We start from the raw sequence: 9,374 nt of genomic DNA on the forward strand, positions 1-9,374 counted from the left end.
GAGATAGGACATAGTTTTATTGCTGGGGCATCATTTTTGTGCTGGGGGCATCATTTTATTGCAGGGGGCTTCATTTTATTGCAGTGGGGCTGGGGGCACTATTTTATTGCAATGGGGCTGGGGGCTTCATTTTATTGCTGGGTGCATCATTTATTGCTGGGTGCATCATTTATTGCAGGGGTGCTGGGGGCATCATATTTTTGTTGGGGGCATCGTTTTATTGCAGGGGCAGGGCTGGGGGCATCATTTATTGCAGTGGGGATGGGGCATCATTTTATTGCAGTGGGAATGGGACATCATTTTATTACAGGGGGACTGGGCATAATTTTATTGCTGGGGGAATCATTTATTGCAGGGGGGCTGGGGGCATAATTTTATTGCAGGGGCATCATTTTATTGCTGGGGGCATCATTTTTTGCAGTGGGGATGGGGGCATCATTTTATTGCAGGGGGGCTGGGGCATCATATTTTTGTTGGGGGCATCATTTTATTGCAGGGGGTCTGGGGCATCATATTTTTGTTGGGGGCATCATTTTATTGCTGGGGGCATCATATTTTTGTTGGGGGCATCATTTTATTGCAGGGGCATCATTTTATTGCAGGAGAGCTGGGGCATCATTTTATTGCTGGCGCATATTTTTGTTGCAGGGGGGCTGGGGGCATCATTTTATTGCAGGGGGCTTCATTTTATTGCTGGAGGCATCATTTATTGCAGTGGGGACAGGGCATCATTTTATTGCTGGGGGCATCATTGCAGTGGGGCTGGGGGAATCATTTATTGTTGGGGGCAACATTTTGTGCAGGGGTCTGGGGCATAATTTTATTGCAGGGGGACTATGCTTCGTTTTATTGCAGGAGGGCTTCATTTTATTGCAGGGGGCTGGGGAATCATTTTATTGCTGGGGGGCTGAGGACATCATATTTTTGTTGGAGGCATCATTTTATTGCAGGGGGCATCATTTTATAACAGAAAGCATCATTTTTTTTGCAGGGGGACTGGGCTTCATTTTATTGCTGGGGGCATCATTTTATTGCAGTGGGGATGGGACATCATTTTATTGCAGGGGGCTGGGGGTTTAATTTTATTGCTGGGGGCATCATTGCAGTGCGGCTGGGGGGATCATTTATTGCTGGGGGGATCATTTATTGCTGGGGGAATCATTTATTGCTGGGGGTATCATACTTTTGTTGGGTCATCATACTTTTGTTGGATGCATCATTTTATTGCAGGGTGCATCATTTTATTGCTGGGGCATCATTTTATTGCAGGGGGGCTGGGGGCTTAATTTTGTTGCAGGGGGGCTCGGGGCCTAATTTCTTTCATGTAATTAGCAAGAGTCCATGAGCTAGTGACGTATGGGATATACATTCCTACCAGGAGGGGCAAAGTTTCCCAAACCTCAAAATGCCTATAAATACACCCCTCACCACACCCACAATTCAGTTTTACAAACTTTGCCTCCTATGGAGGTGGTGAAGTAAGTTTGTGCTAGATTCTACGTTGATATGCGCTCCGCAGCAAGTTGGAGCCCGGTTTTCCTCTCAGCGTGCAGTGAATGTCAGAGGGATGTGAGGAGAGTATTGCCTATTTGAATGCAGTGATCTCCTTCTACGGGGTCTATTTCATAGGTTCTCTGTTATCGGTCGTAGAGATTCATCTCTTACCTCCCTTTTCAGATCGACGATATACTCTTATTTATATACCATTACCTCTGCTGATTTTCGTTTCAGTACTGGTTTGGCTTTCTACAAACATGTAGATGGGTGTCCTGGGGTAAGTAAATCTTATTTTCTGTGACACTCTAAGCTATGGTTGGGCACTTTATTTATAAAGTTCTAAATATATGTATTCAAACATTTATTTGCCTTGACTCAGAATGTTCAACATTCCTTATTTTCAGACAGTCAGTTTCATATTTGGGATTATGCGTTTGAATTAATCATTTTTTCTTACCTTAAAAATTTGACTTTTTTTCCCTGTGGGCTGTTAGGCTCGCGGGGGCTGAAAATGCTTCATTTTATTGCGTCATTCTTGGCGCAGACTTTTTTGGCGCAAAAAATCTTTTTCTGTTTCCGGCGTCATACGTGTCGCCGGAAGTTGCGTCATTTTTTGACGTCCTTTTGCGCCAAAAATGTCGGCGTTCCGGATGTGGCGTCATTTTTGGAGCCAAAAAGCATTTAGGCGCCAAACAATGTGGGCGTATTATTTGGCGCCAAAAAATATGGGCGTCGCTTTTGTCTCCACATTATTTCAGTCTCATTTTTTCTTTGCTTCTGGTTACTAGAAGCTTGTTTATTGGCATTTTTTCCCATTCCTGAAACTGTCATTTAAGGAATTTGATCAATTTTGCTTTATATGTTGTTTTTTCTCTTACATATTGCAAGATGTCTCACGTTGCATCTGAGTCAGAAGATACTTCAGGAAAATCGCTGTCTAGTGCTGGAACTACCAAAGCTAAGTGTATCTGCTGTAAACTTTTGGTAGCTATTCCTCCGGCTGTTGTTTGTATTAATTGTCATGACAAACTTGTTAAAGCAGATAATATTTCCTTTAGTAATGTACCATTGCCTGTTGCAGTTCCTCAACATCTAAGGTGCAGAATGTTCCTGATAACATAAGAGATTTTGTTTCTGAATCCATCAAGAAGGCTATGTCTGTTATTTCTCCTTCTAGTAAACATAAAAAATATTTTAAAACTTCTCTCTCTACAGATGAATTTTTAAATGAACATCATCATTCTGATTCTGATGACTCTTCTTATGCCAGTTCCAGTTCTGGAACAGGGGATGGGGTTTTATTCAAATCTCTTCATTGTACCAAAGAAGGAGAATTCCTTCAGACCAGTTCTGGATCTAAAAATATTGAATTGTTATGTAAGGATACCAACGTTCAAAATGGTAACTGTAAGGACTATCTTGCCTTTTGTTCAGCAAGGGCATTATATGTCCACAATAGATTTACAGGATGCTTATCTGCATATTCCGATTCATCCAGATCATTATCAGTTCCTGAGATTCTCTTTTCTGGACAAGCATTACCAGTTTGTGGCTCTGCCGTTTGGCCTAGCTACAGCTCCAAGAATTTTTACAAAGGTTCTCGGTGCCCTTCTGTCTGTAATCAGAGAACAGGGTATTGTGGTATTTCCTTATTTGGACGATATCTTGGTACTCAGTCTTTACATTTAGCAGAATCTCATACGAATCGACTTGTGTTGTTTCTTCAAGATCATGGTTGGAGGATCAATTTACCAAAAAGTTCATTGATTCCTCAGACAAGGGTAACTTTTCTGGGTTTCCAGATAGATTCAGTGTCCATGACTCTGTCTTTAACAGACAAGAGACGTCTAAAATTGATTTCAGCTTGTCGAAACCTTCAGTCACAATCATTCCCTTCGGTAGCCTTATGCATGGAAATTCTAGGTCTTATGACTGCTGCATCGGACGCGATCCCCTTTGCTCGTTTTCACATGCGACCTCTTCAGCTCTGTATGCTGAATCAATGGTGCAGGGATTACACAAAGATATCTCAATTAATATCTTTAAAACCGATTGTACGACACTCTCTAACGTGGTGGACAGATCACCATCGTTTAATTCAGGGGGCTTCTTTTGTGCTTCCGACCTGGACTGTAATTTCAACAGATGCAAGTCTCACAGGTTGGGGAGCTGTGTGGGGATCTCTGACGGCACAAGGAGTTTGGGAATCTCAGGAGGTGAGATTACCGATCAATATTTTGGAACTCCGTGCAATTTTCAGAGCTCTTCAGTCTTGGCCTCTTCTGAAGAGAGAATCGTTCATTTGTTTTCAGACAGACAATGTCACAACTGTGGCATACATCAATCATCAAGGAGGGACTCACAGTCCTCTGGCTATGAAAGAAGTATCTCGAATTCTGGTTTGGGCGGAATCCAGCTCCTGTCTAATCTCTGCGGTTCATATCCCAGGTATAGACAATTGGGAAGCGGATTATCTCAGTCGCCAAACGTTGCATCCGGGCGAATGGTCTCTTCACCCAGAGGTATTTCTTCAGATTGTTCAAATATGGGAGCTTCCAGAAATAGATCTGATGGCGTCTCATCTAAACAAGAAACTTCCCAGGTATCTGTCCAGATCCCGGGATCCTCAGGCGGAAGCAGTGGATGCATTTTCACTTCCTTGGAAGTATCATCCTGCTTATATCTTTCCACCTCTAGTTCTTCTTCCAAGAGTAATCTCCAAGATTCTGAAGGAATGCTCGTTTGTTCTGCTGGTAGCTCCGGCATGGCCTCACAGGTTTTGGTATGCGGATCTTGTCCGGGTGGCCTCTTGCCATCCGTGGACTCTTCCGCTACGACCAGACCTTCTGTCGCAAGGTCCTTTTTTCCATCAGGATCTCAAATCCTTAAATTTAAAGGTATGGAGATTGAACGCTTGATTCTTAGTCAAAGAGGTTTCTCTGACTCTGTGATTAATACTATGTTACAGGCTCGTAAATCTGTATCCAGAGAGATATATTATAGAGTCTGGAAGACTTATATTTCTTGGTGTCTTTCTCATCATTTTTCTTGGCATTCTTTTAGAATTCCAAGAATTTTACAGTTTCTTCAGGATGGTTTAGATAAAGGTTTGTCCGCAAGTTCCTTGAAAGGACAAATCTCTGCTCTTTCTGTTCTTTTTCACAGAAAGATTGCTAATCTTCCTGATATTCATTGTTTTGTACAAGCTTTGGTTCGTATAAAACCTGTCATTAAGTCAATTTCTCCTCCTTGGAGTTTGAATTTGGTTCTAGGGGCTCTTCAAGCTCCTCCGTTTGAACCTATGCATTCATTGGACATTAAATTACTTTCTTGGAAAGTTTTGTTCCTTTTGGCAATCTCTTCTGCCAGAAGAGTTTCTGAATTATCTGCTCTTTCTTGTGAGTCTCCTTTTCTGATTTTTCATCAGGATAAGGCAGTGTTGCGAACTTCTTTTGAATTTTTACCTAAAGTTGTGAATTCCAACAACATTAGTAGAGAAATTGTGGTTCCTTCATTATGTCCTAATCCTAAGAATTCTAAGGAGAAATCGTTACATTCTTTGGATGCTGTTAGAGCTTTGAAATATTATGTTGAAGCTACTAAGTCTTTCCGAAAGACTTCTAGTTTATTTGTTATCTTTTCCGGTTCTAGAAAAGGCCAGAAAGCTTCTGCCATTTCTTTGGCATCTTGGTTGAAATCTTTAATTCATCTTGCCTATGTTGAGTCGGGTAAAACTCCGCCTCAAAGGATTACAGCTCATTCTACTAGGTCAGTTTCTACTTCCTGGGCGTTTAGGAATGAAGCTTCGATTGATCAAATTTGCAAAGCAGCAACTTGGTCCTCTTTTTTACTAAATTCTACCATTTTGATGTATTTTCTTCTTCTGAAGCAGTTTTTGGTAGAAAAGTACTTCAGGCAGCGGTTTCAGTTTGAATCTTCTGCTTATGTTTTTCATTAAACTTTATTTTGGGTGTGGATTATTTTCAGCAGGAATTGGCTGTCTTTATTTTATCCCTCCCTCTCTAGTGACTCTTGCGTGGAAAGATCCACATCTTGGGTAATCATTATCCCATACGTCACTAGCTCATGGACTCTTGCTAATTACATGAAAGAAAACATAATTTATGTAAGAACTTACCTGATAAATTCATTTCTTTCATATTAGCAAGAGTCCATGAGGCCCACCCTTTTTTTGTGGTGGTTATGATTTTTGTATAAAGCACAATTATTCCAATTCCTTATTTTATATGCTTTCGCACTTTTTTATCACCCCACTTCTTGGCTATTCGTTAAACTGAATTGTGGGTGTGGTGAGGGGTGTATTTATAGGCATTTTGAGGTTTGGGAAACTTTGCCCCTCCTGGTAGGAATGTATATCCCATACGTCACTAGCTCATGGACTCTTGCTAATATGAAATAAATGAATTTATCAGGTAAGTTCTTACATAAATTATGTTTTTATTGCTGGGGGCACCATTTATTTTATTTATTTGTGTGTGTGTGGGCTGTGTGTGTGTGTGTGTGTGGGCTGTGTGTGGGCTGTGTACACCTGTGTTCCTGTGTATGTGTCTGAGTGTGTGGATGTATGTGTATATAAATATCTCTGTGTATTATATCTGTGTTTTTGTGTGGTACAGTGCATTGCCCCATTTCTTTTAAGTATTTTTTGTTCTGGGTAGAGGCCCTGGGATGTCAATCTGCCTAGAGACTTGCACTTGCTAGGGCCGGCCCTGGCGTCTCTAATGTTCTTGTTGTTATAAGAAAACACATAAAAATAAGGCCCAGTTCAACTCAACTGTTCCTAATTGTCAGCATAATTCTTCATTATATACATTAACAGTTGTTCCAATAGTACAAATGGTATATTGCAATATATACAATGTTATAGTGCTCCACGTTAGTGGATTTATGTTTTTTTTTATATATATAAAATGTTGTGCATAACCTTAAATTATTATTTTTTTTTCATTATAAAAGCTGTGGGGCGGGGTTGGGGTGGAGAGAAAGGGGCCCCATTTTGTCATTCTGCCTTGGGCCCCGCAATGGCTAGGGCCGGCCCTGTATGTAGTTTATTTATGTGGGCACTTATGTAGTCTATAGGCTATTAGTAGGCACACTTAGTGCTGTGCATCATAGCCAGGCGACTATTGTGACAGGTATTTTTCCTTATATGTTCAGTATGGGAATTTGGGCTGCAGGAACCTACATTTTTATTATATACACGTTATGTTTTTTTATTTTTTTGGTTGTTAGCACGCATTGGTTATTTTTAGTGCATTTGAGTTATGTTAGCGCGTATCTGCTTCTTGCTTATGTTTAGTTTTTGGGGTGTATTTAATGAAGGTTTTCTGTTTATGTATTTACATACCTATTATTTTTTAGGATTTTTGTGTTTAAATCCTTGATTGTATTTGCCTGCTACATTAATTTATTTTCTGTGGTTTTCAGTCTAGGTCAATTTTTTCATGATGGAGCGTTCTGGTTCTGTCCTCACTATTTTACTACTAATATTAAGTGTATTTTGTTCTTACTTTTCCTGGAGTGGTTTTTGGTAGGTCCTTCACACAGTAGTTTCTGTACAGTAATAAAAAGAGGGTTTTGATTTAAAGGGTATATATAATAAATTATATTGTCCCACCCTCATTACTCGATTCCACAACTTGGGTATTAGTTTCCCAGGATTAATGGTTTGTGGATTCTTACCACCTTTATAATTTATGGTTACCTGATAAATTAATTTATTTCATGGTGTTGAGAGTCTGCGAGACCCGCCCATTTTTTTCTAGATATTATTTCTTTCTTTCATGTAATTGGCAAGAGTCCATGAGCTAGTGACGTATGGGATATACATTCCTACCAGGAGGGGCAAAGTTTCCCAAACCTCAAAATGCCTATAAATACACAAAAAGAAGGATACAATATACAGTGCTAGATGGAAAATAACACTTAAATGTAACAACAAGAACTGATACTCTCCTTTTAAATAAGACTGCAGCCTTCTTACAGTCTCTCCTCTATGACTGTTTTGAACAAGTGGAAATGGAAAATAGATGGCGCTGGTCTGTACAATGATGTTTCTCTATATGATGAAGAGAAAAAGGGCTTGAGGTGTGTGTAGAATCCAATTAATATAAGTGCAGTATACTCACTCCGTAAGTAGTGGGAGTTCAGCTGCAGTGTGATATGTCTCCAGAGTAATGAAGTTCCCCGGAATAAATGTGTGATTTCAGGATCTATCCAGAACCTGTTAGTAGGTCTGCAAGCAAATGAAGACTCAAAATGACCAAAAGGTGTCCAGTAAATCAAGAAAAACAAAATAGTAACTTACTCCATATATAGGAGAATCCGGCTTGTCTCAGCAAAGAAGGGTATCAACAGTCTTCCAACTTTGATTAAAATGTATTTATTTAAGCTTCTGGATAGATCCTGAAATCACACATTTATTCCGGGGAACTTCATTACTCTGGAGACATATCACACCGCAGCTGAACTCCCACTACTTATGGAGTGAGTATACTGCACTTATATTAATTGGATTCTACACACACCTCAAGCCCTTTTTCTCTTCATCATATAGAGAAACATCATTGTACAGACCAGCGCCATCTATTTTCCATTTCCGCCTATAAATACACCCCTCACCACACCCACAATTCAGTTTTACAAACTTTGCCTCCCATGGAGGTGGTGAAGTAAATTTGTGCTAGATTTCTACGTTGATATGCGTTTCGCAGCAGGCTGAAGCCCAATTTTCCTCTGAGTGCAGTGAATGTCAGAGGGATGTGAAGAGAGTATTGCCTATTTGAATACCATGGTCTTCCTCTAAGGGATCTATTTCATAGGTTCTCTTATCGGTCGTAGAGATTTCTTCTCCTACCTCCCTTTTCAGATCGACAATATACTCTTATATACCATTACCTCTACTGATTCTCTTTTCAGTACTGGTTTGGCTATCTACTATATGTAGATGAGTGTCTTAGGGTAAGTAAGTCTTATTTCTATTTATGACACTCAAAGCTATGGTTGGGCACTTTATATGTAAAGTTCTAAATATATGTGTTAAAACTTATATTTGCCATGATTCAGGATAATCGGTATTCCTTCTTTCAGACTGCCAGTTTTCATTTTTGGGAAAATGCATATAAATTATATTTTTTCTTACCTTAAAAAATTTTTCAATTTACTTTTTTCCAAAAATGCGGGCTGTTAGGCTCGCGGGTGCAGAAAATGCTTCTATTTATTGCGTCATTTTTGGCGCTAAACTTTTTTGCCGCAAAAATTTCGTCATTTCTGGCGTCATAGTTGGCGCCGGAAATTTTCACGTGATTTCGTCATTTTTGACATATGTGTGTTGCGAACGTTTTTTGGTTCCAAAAAATATGGGCGTCATTCTTGGCGCCAAAAATGTGGGCGTCATACTTGGCGCCAGTTTTTTTTCACATTATTTCAGTCTCACTTTTTAGTTGCTTCTGGTTTTCTAGAGGCTTGTTTCATTTTGCATTTTTTCCCATTCCTGAAACTGCCATTTAAGGAATTTGATAATTTTGCTTTATATGTTGTTTTTTCTATTACATATTGCAAGATGTCACTACCTGACCCTGGATCAGAATCTACTTCTGGAAAGACGCTGCCTGATGTCGGTTCTACCAAAGCTAAGTGCATTTGTTGTAAACTTTTGGTAACTGTTCCTCCGGCTGTAGTTTGTGTTAGTTGTCATGATAAACTATAAAACGCAGATAGTATTTCCATTAGTAATATTCCATTACCTGTTGTTGTTCCTTCAACATCTAATGTTCAGGATGTTCCTGTTAATGTTAAAGAGTTTGTTTCTAATTCTATTCAGAAGGCTTTGTCTGTTATTCCTCCTTCTAGTAAAC

Source organism: Bombina bombina, chromosome 4, assembly GCF_027579735.1.
Source record: "Bombina bombina isolate aBomBom1 chromosome 4, aBomBom1.pri, whole genome shotgun sequence".
Taxonomy (NCBI): Eukaryota; Metazoa; Chordata; class Amphibia; order Anura; family Bombinatoridae; genus Bombina; species Bombina bombina.